The following is a 15,821-nucleotide window of genomic DNA, read 5'->3' on the forward strand; positions in this document are numbered from 1 at the left end:
GGCACTGGGCACTGGGAGCTTCTGCCTCCATGCACTGATTCCTCTCTCCTGCGGGACCCCAGCCTGAAAGGTCTAACCACCATTTCTGCCAGAATTGTGTCGTCGATCCCCGCCCATCCTTTGTCTTCATGCAGACAAATTAAACAAGTAAACAAAAATCCAGCCCTGTTGCTTGGAGAGAGCTGGAAGATACACTGAGGGGACAAAGTGAGAGAACATGGGGATGTGGTGGCAGACTTCAAGGCTGCCATGCTCAAGACTGCTGTTTGGGACTGTTTGGGCTGAATGCAGAGCACGCCAAAAGCTGTACAACCACTGAATTCTTTGAAAAAAAAAAAATCCTGAAATTGGCACTTGGTAGCAGTGCTTCCATTTCTCTGTGTTTCAGCTCATTGCCTGTAAACCGTGCTTAGCACCTCACTTTATAGGACACCGTGAAGAAAAGCTTGCTAATTTCTCTGCAGTGCTCATGTCGGGGTTATGACCAGCATCAAAAATGCATAAGGAAATGGTGACAGCGGTGAATCTCTCCCCTCCACCAGCCCACAGTTAGGTCGAATCAGCACAGTGAGCCCTCCGGAAGAGAGAATAAGGTTATATGAACAAGGGACATGGCTTAGAGAAAAGAAGCCAATGTTCATTGTCTTATATTGTTGACTCTCCAGGAACCTTACTTAGACAGCAAGTGTTGCTTCTTTGTACAACCTTCTCAGGAAGTTTGACCTCTTACTTGTGACCAAATTGTTCTCCTTTGTTTTCTTGCAACTGTTTTATCGTGATTTATACCCTTTGAAAGTCTGATACCGCTGCTGCACGCTTTGCTTTTGCCATTAGGGTGTGAAAAACTCTTGCAGAACCATTGAATTGCCTGTTAGCAATATGCTTCACATAACTGGTTTGGAAATTCAGTGTCTTTAAACCGCTTTTACTCCTCTCATTACTTACTTCTGATTTCCTCTGTAAAAGAAGAGAAAAAAAAAAATGCTGCCCCCTCTAGCCCTACTTGTTAAAAGTGCTATTTCCTGTGGTCTTGAAGAGCACATCGAATGCAGAAATGTGAACCTGACGTACCTTTGTGCTCTCTTGCTGAGCGTAAAAGGGAGCAGGTCGGCGGCGAAGCCCCACGCTGACTTCCAGTAACCCCCCAGCCTTGTGTGGAGCTGCCGAGTCAGCGGGGCAGCACGTCAGTCGGGAATCCCTCCTTCCCCGTGCCGCTGCATGGGGTTGTGGTCTCCAAAGGCCCTGCCAGCACTGCAGATGTGTCTCCACTGGAGAAGCAGCTGGAAACACTGCTTTTTTCCCCTCTCAGCATCTCAGTGTGCTGAACAGGGCCAGCGGATTACCCCCCTGGGGGGAGCAGGGCTGAGCTACGTTCTCAGCTGGAATATGCGATAGAAGTGACACGTTTTAAACTTGCTAGATGAATACTCCACACACCTCTGAATGCTTCAAATTTAAACAATACTTGGTACTTGTGGAGGGTTGACTCTGGCCAGCTGCCTGATGGTCACCCAGCTGCTCTCTCGTTCCCCCTCCTCAGGAGAATGGGGGAAAAAATAAGATGGAAAGGCTCACAGTTGAGATAAAGGTAGGTGGATCACTCACCAAGTACTGTCATGGGCAAAACACTTGATTTGGGGAAATTAGTTTATTAGTTTATTGCCTGTTGAAAGAGATCTGGATAGTGAGAAACAAAGACAAAACAACACTTCCCCCCATCTCCTTTTTTCCCCGGGCTCAACTTCATGCATTCATTCCCAACTCCTCTCCCTGTCCCCCCCAAAGAGGTACAGGGGGATGGGGAACGGGGGCTGCGGTCAGTCCATAACAGCTCCTCTCTGCCGCTCTTCCCTCCTCGCGCTTTCCCCCTGCCACATTGCGGGTCCTCCCACGGGCTGCAGTCCTTCAGGATAGCCCTGCTCCCGCGTGGTCTCCCCGGGGCTGCAGGGGATCCCTGCTCCAGCGCCTGGAGTGCCTCCCCCCTTCCTTCTCCTCCCTCCTCGGTGTGGCAGGGCTGTTTCGCACACTTCTTCCCCTCACTCCTCGCTGCCGGGCAGCGTTTTCCCCCTGTCTTAAACATGTCTTCACAGGGGCACCCTCCGGCTTCGCCAGCTGCGGATCCGTTACTGAGGCAGACGGAACCGGACGGAACCAGCCGGAACCGGCTGTGACCGGTGGCGGGGCAGCCCGGAGCGCTCCTCACAGACATCTGCTGCCGGTGCCTGGGCACAGTTCCCTGGCACCCTGCTTCAGCTAATACTTGAAAGGCTTGGGAAGTAGTGGTACAGCCCTGGAAAAGTGTTAGTAAGGAGGAAGGCGTTAACGTGCAGCCACGTAACGTACTCAAGCCCTGGGACCTTCTGCGGGGCTGTGCCTTTGAGCAGGACGGAGCAATGCCCTGCATCGCTCGTGGCAGGGCGGGCAGCACGCAGAAGGATCTGGAAACGGCTGTGGAGGGGAAGAGACACGGTTGTGCGGGTACAGCAAAAGACTTGTGAGGAGATGGCTGTGTCTGGAACATTAGAAATGACCAGCTGCAGTCTGTGTGGGAAGAGAGAGAGTAATTATTGACTAATAAGTACTATCTATGTCAATAGACAGATTTTTTTTTTTCTCCCCCCTTAAATGGAGCAAACCCAAACATAATACAAATTGCAGCCAGCCAGCCAGCCACAGAGCAGATAAAACTGTCAGCAATTTAGGCAGGACACTTGAAGTGTTTTGGGTTTACATTTGGAAGGAAGTGGAATATAATCATACCCCAACCGTGATGTAATACTTTTATTTCCAGTGGTAGCTAGTTCACTAATATCAAGCTTAAAACCAGAAGGCTTGGCTGACTTGCACGGAGAACTTCTGTTAGTGTTGTGTTTCTGACTGGAGCTACCTGAGCTGCTGGTGTTAGGTTGAACCAAATCTTTGTGTGCGCGTTGAGGACGGGCCAGTAGTCTGACGTCTCTTAACAATGAAATTGATGGTGTGAACGCCGAGCTAGCAGCTGGAAAGAAAAGCCTGAACAGAAACCAAGAAATGCCTCTTTCTAGTAAGAGACAACTCAGACCAAGGAGGGAGAACAAAACAGAAGTAAAAAAGTTCCCCCGCAGTGCTCCCCAGGGCAGCTTGGTCCTCGCAGCTGGGACCTCGCCTCCAGCCACCAACGCACCCCTGCTGCCCCGGAGAGGTCTCTGTCACCCCCAAGGCTTGTCCTTGTGCCACAGGCTGACACCCAGCTCCCCCTGGGACTCCCTTCCCTGCCCAGCCTGCAAAATCTTGGGGCTCTTTCCCTCAGCAGGCTCAGCCCTGAGGATGGGACAGGTTCCCACCTGACCTCCTCTTAAAAGTGGGTAAGAAATGGTGAACGCACAAAGTCTGTTACATGAAGTTTTATGAGGAATTTGAGGAGTGGGTCTACAGAAGTCTAGTCAAACAGCAGAGAGCAGCCAGTAAGCAGCAGGTGAGGTCCATCCCTCCCAAGGACAGAGGGGCTTCAGACCTGCTGCCTCTCTGACAAGAGTGGGGCAAAGCCATCAAGCATGGGGCAGTGAGCAAATAACTCTGGGGCATTGTACTCTCATGCTCCAGACTGGTGTCAAGCACCCACGGCAGATGGCCATGATACCTGCCTGCTGCACACCCCACATGCCAGAGGCACTTGCTTGGTGTGACACCCAAAACAGCTGCAGCAGCCGTGTAAGGTGTGGAGTGGGAAAACGGCCACAGCCAAGTGGGATGCTGCCTCGTGGAGTCCTGATAGAAAGTGCATTTCCCAGCTCTTGTTGCCTCTTTTTCTGGCTTGATGTCCTGGGAATGGCCTGCCACACATCCTGAGGCCAAGCTCTTTCACATCAGGGACGTGCAGGAGTTTGAGACTGCGGGTGTAAAAGCATGAGAGGACAGTTCACTTGTGCTATATTTACTGCTGGGCCCTCTTCATCACAGCCAGTTTCCCCTTTGAAATTAGAAAACTTTGGAGTTGGGAGTAGTTACTCCTTTGTCACCCAAAGCAACATATGTTTGGTCCCCAGGCAACATTTTCCCACGCAGCTTTTGCTGGTGGCTGAAATCTGTAGCTGTGGTTTGCACTCTGCATTGTATTTTTCTTTGCTCTTTATTTCTGGTTGCATTTTTTTTGATGCCTTTCCAGGTGACGTATCATTCTTATTGTTACCTGGTTTGGTGATTTACATGTTTCTTGTCAACATTTAGTGCACTTTGATGTATGGTAGCATCATGGGGTGTGTGTGCACACATCTACGAGTGTTACCAAGGTCCTCTCAGCAATCTGAAACATTTTTCATTTTATTCTTTTTTTTGTTTTCCCTTCACCGTTGTTAATATTTGCATGAATTCAAGTCTAGGATGTACTCTATTTTAAAGTTCCCTCCAAGGGAGATACTCGCTTTATATTAAGACATTGGAATAAGTAGCTGGCAACGCTAAGGATGAAGGGAGCGTGAGCTTGCCTGGAGATGTAGTGCCTGTGGTAGGCAAAAAATAGCTGCAATTGTGAACCTTGGCAGATGGCAGCCCATTGTGCACGTATGCATGTGGGTGAATGTCCAAAACAGACCTATTTTCCATCTCCCACGGTGGCTAAAGCTGATACAACATCTCTAAACGCAGCTTCTCTCCACGCAGCTTGTATGGCATATGGCTTTATGCCCAGGCAGAGGAGGGTACGTGACTGGTGGTGGAGGGGGAGAAAGTGATGGGGTGAGGAGCAGTAGTTTTCTCCAAAAGGCTGGGGCAATGGCTGGTGAAGCTGAAGGTTGCAGGACAGGCTGCAAGCAGCAGCATGGAACAGCTTCTTGTGTCTGGGAGACTGTCCTGCGAGTGCACTCCAGGTGCCCTTGCACTGGGACAGGAATCATGTGCAAAGAGTTACAAATGCCCCAAAAGAAGCACTGCTGATGACAAAAATACGAGGCAGAGTAGCTGATATCGTATGTGCTGTTTATCCCACCTGGAGATGGCTACATTCCAGTGTTGCAGGGAGGAAAGAGATGGTCTGTAAAAATAACTTCAGGTACATTGTAAACAAGGTTATAGCATCTTTCTCTTTTGCCACAGAGCTTTGCTTTGCTGGCACAAGGTGGGACCTGGAAGCTGAGGAACATGAACACTGCAGTGGCTGTTTTTGCAAGATTTTGGGACCTGGCAGAGAAGTGACTTGGGTGAGCAGCCAGCAGATGTGTTTGGGAGGAAGGTTAGGACACGTGGGTCCTGTGGCAAGTGCTGGGGACTGGGCAATGCCCTGAAGTCCTTGCCTGGAGGCAGGAACTGGGTAAGGGTGGGTATGGGGGCTGAAAACACAAAAGGGAGGAACTATATTGGGGCCCCTCAAATTCCACTTGGATGAGCAGAGCGTGCATCCTTTCACTTCATAAGGAAATTAGATTCACAGATAAAATCTCCTTTGTCTCAGAGCCTAGTATCTTGAGGACACTGGTCTGAATTGACTCTCGGTGTCCAGTTTGTGACGAAGAGCATGGTTACAGGGACATTTTCAGCTGAAGGGGAGCAGAGAAGAGGAAAGATGAGGCCGCACTAACTCTGCAGTAAAGGAGGAATCTGAAAAAAGGGGCAGGGGCCGGAGGCTTGGGGGAGGATCAGGATTTGGATGGATGTTGGTAGGGGTCTCCATGCTGAATGAAGCCACAGGTCTTCCAACCACATGAAAAAGTTCTTTGGTGGCACAAAGAAAGCTGAACAACAGGTCCCAGCTGTAGGTCAGGTGGCTCCAGGCTCTACCCTGCGGCACATGCACCACTAACACTCAGGGAAGCCAGTGTCCCTGTGTCCTGCCTGTGTTCCTTGGCTCTGCCACACAGTGCTGCCACGAGGACTTGTGGTCTGCGATGTTAGCACCCTCACCTGCCAGGGCAGTGTGGCACTGTGAGAGAATGGTGTGATACTTCCAAAACAGCCTGGAGACAGCAAAGCCCACAGGTGATTCATAAATATTTGCATTCTGCAAATGACTCTTCTGCTGGGACGGGTGAATCACATCTGGTGGTGGTGAGGGCTTGGGGGGAGATAAGGCCCTTCTTTCCACGAAGGGCGGTGGAGTCTTTCCCAGCCCAGGTGCTCTGGCAGCATGGCTTGTGCTGAGCTGAGGACCTTTTGGAAATGCTTTTCTCCCCACTGTTGAGCAAGGTGCTTGTCTGATCCTGCAGCAGTGCCCATTCCCTGTGACCGGGTGAATGTTTGGCATGGTGCTGAGGATGTGCAGCGGTGCCACCTGGCACCCACGGCTTGAGCTCCCCCCGTGCTGCTGCAGGCCGGCATATTGCCCGCTCTGAGAAGTCCTGTGTCTCCTGCAAGGCCATGGTGACCGCCCGCGCTGCCCTCCCTGCTGGGTGGGAGGTGATGCTCAAATGTTTCCATGGTGCTCGGTGGTGGCGGGGGCAGGAGGCGCTGATGATCTAAGCTGTGAGGGGACGTTCTTCCCTGAGATTGCTGGTTTTGGCCTTGGGTGGGTTGTGGGTCCGTGGGCCCCTGAGCAGGGATAGCACTAGTGTCTGGCTGGCTTGCCATGGGTTTATCTTAATCCCAGTAGAGGCTTGTCCTGCATCTGGGAGACAGAGGTGATGACTTGTGGCTACAGGGTGAGGCCTTTTCATGAAGGTGTGTTCTCTGCAAAACTTGCAGTCTCCTTCGGAGAGCCCTGAGCTCAGGAGGACAGCCCTTAGGAAGAGATTCTGGCTCCATGCAGGCCAGGGTATTGGGGACTGGGGACTACAGAGGGGGCTGACACATGCCAGCACCCTGCCTGGTGCAGGCTGCTGGACAGGTGCTCTCCGCAGGGCCCTTCCCACCTTCTTATGCTACGGCTCGATGCCAGGTCCTGGCTCAGCCCCAAGCTAGATTTGTCCTTCCTCTGTGCAGTTTCTGCACTTGGGGTGATACTTTTATGCAGGGAAACTCTCCTCCAGCAGCCAGGGAGGAGGCGAGGATGTGCAGGAGGGGCTGAACAGCTCCTCCCCATTCCAGACACCTTTGGGGTGACGGGCTTGTTCCACCCGTAGGTGCTCGCGGCAGGCTGTCCCCCATGACGCCTCTCTGCCAGCTGGAAGGGAGCGTAACAGTAGTGATTGTGATAAACAGCTCGAGGGTTATTAGAACAACAGATACAAACTAAAAATGTTTCCTCTTTATTTCATGTAAACACAGCTACAGGAAATCGAGCTACCTTGGGCAGGAAGCCGAGGTTACTGAGGACAGGGACAGGACAGCCAGCGGGGTTTTGCATGCTTCTGGCGGCAGTCTTGATCCACTGCTGCTCCAAAGAACTGTCACCATCTTAATTTTCTGATGGAGTCTCAGGAGCCTCAAAGGGCTTTGGTGAAGGGGAGCAGGGATGTCAGGCATGTAGCCTGAGAGATAGTCTGCTTTGCTGTGCATCCTGCACCTCCCAGCCATGGCTGGATGAGCACTCTCAGGAAACACTCCACAGGGAAGGAGCTGAAGTCAGGACAGCTTATGAACTGCTGTGATGAAATATATGGAGGCCTCGAAGACTGGGGCAGGGAGGCTTAAAGAGCACAATTTAAATGGACACCCTGCTCTACACATGCAAATTTGCAGACTTGTTAATACGTGACTTCTGGATACAGATACCAAATGGGACTGTGTCAAAGTGGGTTTTAGCAAAACCATACCTGGATTGCTTTGAGAATGTTAAAGGGGAAGCTGAGTTCAGAGTAATCTTAAAAGTAAAATCCTCAGGAGACTCAAAAGTAGATTAAGATCCAAATAAGCATCTGTCTGAGTCCAAAGAAGTTAGAGACGGCGATTGCCAGTATTGCTTGATTGAGACTATTCACCAGCTAGACACAATAATAGTACTTCCAGCTGTAGCCCTGCAGAGCTTTAGACAAACAAGGTCTTATTAAACTTCTTTGTGACTGGAGCTTTCCCAGTTCTTTTGAAAATCTGCCACATAGGTCTCTTGGGACCAGTGTGGGCTGACTGTGATATAAAGTGTATCAAATTGAAAGTTTTAGGTTGGCTCATCAGCAAAGTGCTCAGTATCGATGTGAAAGCAAAGGGCCTGGCTATTTCTAAAGGGAGAGCAAAAACATGTCTAAAAGCAGTTTAAATTCCTTAGAGGGCCTCCAGATCATTGATGGAACTGATGAAATTACCCTTGCAAAAATGTGGGAACGGGCAAGTAACAGCAGAACAGAGAAAGGGGGCCCTGGGAAGTGACCTCTAGGATTGTCCTGGGCAAGCAACTCCTTGTGGCTCACCCATGGCAGGTAGCAGAAAAGTCTTTGAGCTGGAACAGACAGACAGAGGAGCAGAGACCAAAGGCAGCAGTGGGTGATTTTCATTCCTCCTACCTCTTAGCCAACTTCTGCAGCATCTACCTTGTAGTGAGACTGCAATTTAAACCATAGTATTTAAGGAATTGCTGAGAAGAAATTAAATTCCGGCTCATAACTATTGTTCTTGGGGAAAAATACAGAAAGCTTTTTCTCTTACTGGACAAAGGCCTGAGATCCACGGGTGAAAACCAGCCTAATCTGTGTGAAAAATAAAACACCTGGTTTGCACAGGGAGGGGTGATTAACCTGAGGAATTCTGATTTGAGACATCCTCACACCTGTGTGGAGAGCAAGGTTCAGCCAAAGGTTAATTGCCCTAACTGGGCAAATTACTTAAAGCAGGGTAAAGGTGAATGGGGGCTAGTTTAGTTGTGCTGTGGTGGCTGGGAGGTAAGGCTGGGTGATCCTCTACCTTCATGTTTTAAACTCTGCAGCTTAATGTTCCTGTCTAGGCATAGGGCATTACTACTGACTTGGGTTTTGCTGTGTGTGTTTGAACGTGGTCTGGCTTTGTGGTAATTAATCTCTGGTAGCTGAGAAAGTGCTTCAAGAGGAGGAGCTTGTATTCTTAATAATCCACCAAATATCTGTTACTGGGTAGGGCTAGAGAGTGGACAGAGGCTGGCAGGCCTTCAGTCTGATCCAGGAGCTGGTGTAGTGCTGTGTGGTTATTGCTTCCTTAGTGTAAATGCTCAGAACCACATCTCTGGTGGTTTGTTGGGACAGCTGGTGATACAGAGGCTGGACAAACTCTGCAGGCAGCAAAATCCTATTCAGCAAGGATTGTTCTGGTTCCCTCCTATGTCACTGATACCTGGACTGCAGAGGGATTTGTGTGCCTTGGCTCTTAAAATCTAAGCCTTGTTGACACTGCCTAGCTGCAAAAGTGGTGAAAGCTGTGCCTCCATGACCTTGGCTAATATGCATCTTCGTATCACCCTATTTGCAGGCCTCCTCACATTTCCCCTCAGGAGTGGGTGCCTCTGAAGCCTTTGGGACTGCAGTCACAAAAATAGCCTTCTGTGGTCGTAGACCAATATGTGAACCTTAAATCCTGTATGTGTTTTTCACACAGGAAAATGCAGTCGAAGGAGAGCAAGTGAGACTTGGCTAGCCAGCAGTTGCACAGGGATCAAAAAGTGTTTACAAGAAAGGAAACCACCTGCAAACTCAGTCTTGATGATCTTAGCTGACCAGATCTGTACTCCCTTCCTGCACCTCTGAGCACTGGCTCTCCCTCAGGTTACTGCCTGATGCGTAAGGGCCAAAGTGACTAAATAGGCATGTGTAAGGCTGCCCTCCAACATGGGCACCTCAGCCGGACTGCTCCCAGCTCTCCTGCCATAAACCCACTGGTGCAGACTGGGATACACTGGACTGGAGCAGAGCAACTGCAGGCACTAGATGAAGCTGGCTGTGGGCACAGCTGTGAGAGGTAAGGGGCGAGAGGGACTCTGCAGCCTTACGGTGTGGAGGGAGTCCTGCTCCAAGGCTGGGTTGGGTGCCTTGCTTGGCGTGGGTTTGAGTCTAGGAGTAGTGTTGGGGGACATCTCCAGGCAGTTCATCTCAAACTCTCTCAGGCGCTGTTTGATCAGAAGCAACGTAGTACAAATGCTTCTCCTCTGAAAGCTGATCTGGTGAGATAAGGCACTATCAGTAGGTATTTCCATTAGACATAAAAGAAAATAACCCCTTTTCCACCACCACCACCACCACACGTGTTCCATGCCCTGGTGGAGGGAGAGCAGTTCCACCCACTTGGTCCTCCTGCCTCATCTGAAGACCAGTGCTGACCCAGGGTCTAGCAGCAAAGGGGCCATTCACTCTATTCCAGGACTTCTCTGTACTCTGGTAGCCTGCACAGAAAATGGAGCAGCAGCAGGCTTCAGAAGAAATGGGTATACTGGTGCTTTGGAGTTAGCTGGCAGCAGCCCCTGTATAAAGGGGTCTTTTAACTCACTCTGCGCCTTGCTGTCTTGCCCTGTTGTGCCTCAGCTGAGTGTGCTTCTAGCCTTCTCCTCTCTCAGTGGGTCTGGAAAATGGCAAAGAAACTGTGTTTGTGTATTCATTAGCTGTGCTGGGGGACTAAATGCAAAACCCTCTCATCACTTATTTTCATTTTGTTTGTAACTATCCTGTACTCCCCCCTGGTTTGTTTTGATGTCAAAGGCTGAGCATCTTCCTGCCAGGGATCTCAAAGCTGTGCCCAGAGTGAGGCCCTCCTGCTGCAGTGCCTATGTAAAATGTGCTTGTCCAGGGTTGTTGAGTGAGGCTGGAAGGTGGGAGTCCTCCTTCTATAAGTCCCTGGGAAGGTTTTTGAATGGTTTTGAGTGAGGAAGTTTCATTCCTTGCAGTGTTCTCTCCATCCTGTAATGTCTTGGGTTCTCATCCATGCCACTTCTGAGATGTGGCAACCAGAGAGTTTTGTCTCAGAGTTATTATTTTTCATGTATGGAATGAGCTGCTTTGAAATAAGTGGGAGAAATACCATTTCTCTTTTCAAAGCCCTTTTGTCCTGCTCTAAACTCCCTGCTTAGGCAAAAACATTGCAACCGCCTGGGCTTACTTATTTGGCCTTTTGCAAAGGGATGCATGTTTGCCACCAGGTCTGGGACAACATGATGTTTCTTATTTCCCAGCTAACAGAATACTGTTCATTTAAATATTTGTTTGAAAACCGCATTGGTGGCTTACTTTCCCATGCTGTCTGGTAAAGGGAGCTGCTTTTTCAAATCCTTTGCAAAATCATCCCCAAAGATACAAGATCTTTTTGCTAGCTGGAACTCTGTTAGGACAAGAATATTCTTGCAATGCCTTTTCCTCCAAGGGCTTTACACCATGTTTCTGATTTTAGTGTGTTTACTTGTAGAATGGTAAATCTGTGGGTGTTGCTCCTCATAAAAATGCTGCCACTCTGCCTGGACAGTGGGTATGTAGAGGAGTTGTGAGGGTGACTGGTGCAATGGAGCATAGCCCTTGTTAGCTCTCATGTGCCTTGGTCTTTATTATCATGCGTATAGTTTTGTTCTGGGTGGGGCGAGAGGTGCTTTGATACCTTGGGTAGTGTAGAGGTTCTTGCTTACCAGTCACAGTTACTGAGCTGTCCTGGGAAGGGTTTTCCGCTCTTCCCAAACGTTAGTCTCCAGCAGCCACAGGGTGAGGAGGGGTTGATGAGGAGACCCTTGTCTGTGGGTGTGTGGGAGATCTTCCCATATCTCCTGGGAAGGAGATATGGCTCTTTTTTCTCCCCATGTAGGAACCATATCTTAGGCCTGGGTGCAGCCCAGCAGTGAGCAAAGCTGTGCCCTGGGAGGGCAAGAACACAGAGAAGGGCTGTACCAGCAGACAAGAGTCAGTTCCTGTGGCTGTGTCTCATCCTGCCCTCCGAAGAGGCATGCATCAGGTGGGGCTGGTCCCTCTGCCATGGGTCCTGCTGGCTGAGTGAGGGTTAGTGTTGAGAGTGTGAGGGAATGAATGTTGCCCTCCTAACAAGCAGGCAGCTCATCTGGATGACATTGCCAGCCTGTGCAGAGCTTTCTGTGCCTTTGCTGCCTGAAGAGGTATTGATGTAAGAAACTTCCCCAATTCATCCTGCCCTGGGCTGAAGGCTGCAAAGAAGGAAAGTCTGGTATAAGGTAAAGTCTCTGGAGGAAGGTATGGAGGGGGCTGCTGGGTGGTAGGCAGAGAGAAAGGGCAATAAGTATGTGTGGAGGCAGAGCGGAAATGCCGATGGCAAGGCAGCATGGTATGGAGCAGACCAAAGGGCCCCAAACTCTGGGACATAGGCACTGTGTTTATCAGCCCTGGCACAGGGGAGGGGAGAGGTGCAAGCAGCTCTGCGTGCTGATGTGATGAATGTTATACGTACCCAAATAAGTAGGAAAAATACTATTCTGGTGATTCTGCCTGCCCCCATAATCACTTGCATCTGCATTGTTTTTACCCTGCCCACACATTTTGGCTGCTCCAATAGGCACATGAAGAAACCACCCTCCCACTGCCAAGTGACTCAGACTGTCACCCATCCAGGAAACCAAGAGATAATCTCACTATGGTTGATAACAGCGGCTCCTCCTTAGCTTCACATGTGGTGGGACACCTCTCAAATGCTGCTTGCAGCAGCTCCAGGGGCATCCCCACCTCCTCAAATTCAAATGTGCTCTGGAGATCAAAGAGCTGAGCTCCTCAGCTGCAGCCTGGGACTGGGTTGCCTTTGCACACAGCAGGCGGGGAGTCCTCCCGGGGGTGACTTTTCTCTTTCCTGCTTTGTGCTAGGCTGCCCTTTGAGGCTGCCTGCTTTTCTGCCCTGCTCTGTCCTGTACTCAACCCCTTTCCTCTGCAGCTGCTGTGCATAGCACACCATGACAGGTGGGATGGAGTCACAGTGCTTCTGTGCAGGACAAGGCAAGGATGCCCTAGGGAAGCCTGGTGGGGGAAGTCCAGACCAGTGTGGGAGGAGCATGGCCTGCAGGAGCAATGGGAAAGCTGTGTCTCTCCATTTTGGGATTATGTTTGCTTTAAATGAGAACTTCAGAAAACCAAGACAGTTTGTGGGTGCAGAGTCTAGCATACATACTGCTGCAAAGACAGTCCTGATACATTGTGGCTTTCTCTTGCTTTTTTTCCCTGTGAGATTTCTGCTTTGTTCAGCAAAACAGTAGGCATTCAGGTTTTCTCTTGTCCCTCCTGGACACCTAGATGGTGACCCATGGCTGTCTGATTGTTAGCTATCTGAACCCTTACTGGTGTGAACCTTCAGTCACTCCCATCTGTTCCCCTTACCATCTTGTGTAAGTGACTCTGAAATAAGACTGAGTTTACTCTTCAGGGTACGCTGAGGGGTGGAGACAGGCTATCTTCATCTCAAAGTGGAGGGGTAGAAACACAAAGAAATTAAGGCTGAAACTTCCTGTTTTGGATACTCCAAAGCATCTGCAGGGTGGCATGCATATCACTTTTAAGCAAGATCTGTCAATATTCAGCATTCAGTCTGTTCAAAGATGCCTAGCTCTGTGCAAATTCAGCACTGCCTCCACATCCCACTAGGGGATGACTGCCAGAAGTCACAGTGGTGATGGTGGGGGGAGGGGGGAAGTGGGGGACAAGGTTGAACACTTTGATGCCTGTGGCATGGCCTTCAGGACACAGCTTTCTCAGCTTGCAGTTTCCCTATGAGATGGTTAAGCTGTGTATCAAGGACCTTTCAAGTATGCTGGGCCACAGAGGGAAATACAAACTCTTTAAAGCTGTCAGGCTCCAGGCCCATACTCTGGTCCTCTGAGAAAATCCCTGCAGGACATGGCTGCCCGTGGGAGAGCAGAGGTGAGGGCCCTGTGCTGGATCGGTAGGCGATGCCTTCAGTCATGCCATGCTGGGGGGCTGTGCTTGTTGACTTTAACAGGGGCAACACCAGGTTTGCTGTCACTGCCCAGTGCTTTTTATTTTGGATTTGGGAGGGTTTGTGTTGGCAAGACACTGCCTTGTGACATCTGTCTCTGTTTTTTCTGGTGTGGAGAGATGTATAGAAGTTTTACCAGACTTGTATCATACAGAATGTGTGCTCTCTTCTCTTGCCATAAGGACTGACCTCTCAAAAATAGCCAGAGGATTGGCTTGATCTGGAAGTATTTGGTTTGTGACATGGGCTCCCTAAATGATCTTAATTAACTGGCAGCTCTTTGGGGCATGGTGATTCGTTTGATAATGTGAATAAACCATGGTGCTGGTGCTGCTGCGTGGTAGCACTGGTGGAGTTTGAGCACAGACCGCTAGATGTCTGTATAAACCAGGGTTTGACAAGCAGCAGTCCCAGCTGTGGTTTGTGAGTTTATTGGCTTATAAACAGCAGAGATGGAGCACAGATTCATAAATTGCACTCTCGTGCAGAGAGCACAAAAGGGTGGCATCAAAGAAGGGGGTCCAAGGAGGATCCTGCAGCAAAGAGTGGGATGGTGCATGACCAGGAGGTGTCTTGCAGGAGCCTGAGGCCAGGTTAATGCTACCAACTCGCAGCACTCTGGTGGGACGTGGTCTGATGTTGTGGTCAGAGCTCCCAGCAAGCACCCCCCCAACCCCAGTGAAATCTGTCCCTTGCCAAGAAAGCTTATTTCCTTTGATGGCAAAAGAGAGGCTTTTGCTCTTTGCCTGCAGTGAATCCTTCCAGTTGCAGGCTTGACACCACCTCCGTGGCATAGTTCAGTCTCTGCTGTGTGAGAGGTCAGTACAGTTGAACTTTCACTGGGACAAAGGTGCTTTCTCAGCTTGCAATTTCCCTGTGAAATGGGCATTAAGCTGTGTGTCAGGGACCTTTCAAGTATGCTGGGTGACTGAAGGAAATACAAACTCTTTAAAGTTCTAGGTTCAGGTGGCTCTCTCCACACCATCCTGGCAGCCATGTGTCTCTGAGCACAGTGACTGCTTTGAGCAAGGGCTTGCAGATCTCTTTGGAAAGGAGCCCTACTCCCTCTTCCCTCACTGCTGGCAGAGCAATGTGTATCTCGGCTCCCCAAATCCTCAGGTGTTGGTTGAACCTGTGTCCCACCCCAGAGAGCTGCATTTCCCTGCCAAAGCAGCTTGCTTTGCTTTACCTCTGCAAGATAGGGTGCTGTCAGTACCAGAGAGCAGCTGCCCACGTGCCTGCTGGGGAGGTAGAGGAGGCAGCTCTCCCAGTGCTGGTCCTCTTGCACAATTCCCCTAAAACCCCTAGAGGACAGGTCTGTGAAAGAGCAGAGTGGCCTCAAAGCCTGCTGGAAAGAGTTCAGCTGTCCTTGGGGTAAGATCCTGCATGTGAGGAAGGATCCTGCTCTCCTGCTTTCTGAAGGGGTCCTGGGGCAGGCTGGTCTGGTGCAGGAGCAGTCCCTTGTTCCCCAAATCCCATTCTCTCCTGCTCTACCTCCCTGCCACCTCTCCACATCTACATAGACCCTTCCTACTCTGCTCCACCCTGCTTCTTCCCTTGTTCCAGCTCCACCACCCCAGGCTAGAGCACTGCCTTAGCCTGCCCAGGATGCTCAGCCCTGCTGTAGAGATTCGGAAGACTGCTCTGAGGGACAAACAGTCTCCCTGCATGGCACGTCTGGGGTTTGATGTCTCTGATGCATGGGGAATCAGAGGGCTCAGTGGCTGAGCTTGAATGCAAACTCCTGAACTGCAAAATGCATGAGGATTGCACAAGGCAGATATTACTTTAGTGTGGTAATGGAGGAGTAGCACATTGCCCTTGTGCTGGCTGTGTGGAGAAGTGATAGGAAGTGGCAACATGCAAAGGGACTGTGTCCCCTTACAGCAAATCATGGATTAGCCCAATGCAAGGGGCACCAGGGGTGGGGAGCAGGGAAACTGGCCTGTGAACCACCCACAGCTGCGCCTGTGGTGTTGGAGCTCTGGGAACACAGCAGGGCTTAGGGGAAGGTGCAGCTATGGGAAAATAGTTACTGTGTGTTGTGCTCCTTGTACTGTGTCAGAACCAGGCATGTGCACGAAGTCCCTGAG

Source organism: Pelecanus crispus, chromosome 5 (genome assembly GCF_030463565.1).
Source record: "Pelecanus crispus isolate bPelCri1 chromosome 5, bPelCri1.pri, whole genome shotgun sequence".
In the NCBI taxonomy this organism is placed as follows: domain Eukaryota; kingdom Metazoa; phylum Chordata; class Aves; order Pelecaniformes; family Pelecanidae; genus Pelecanus; species Pelecanus crispus.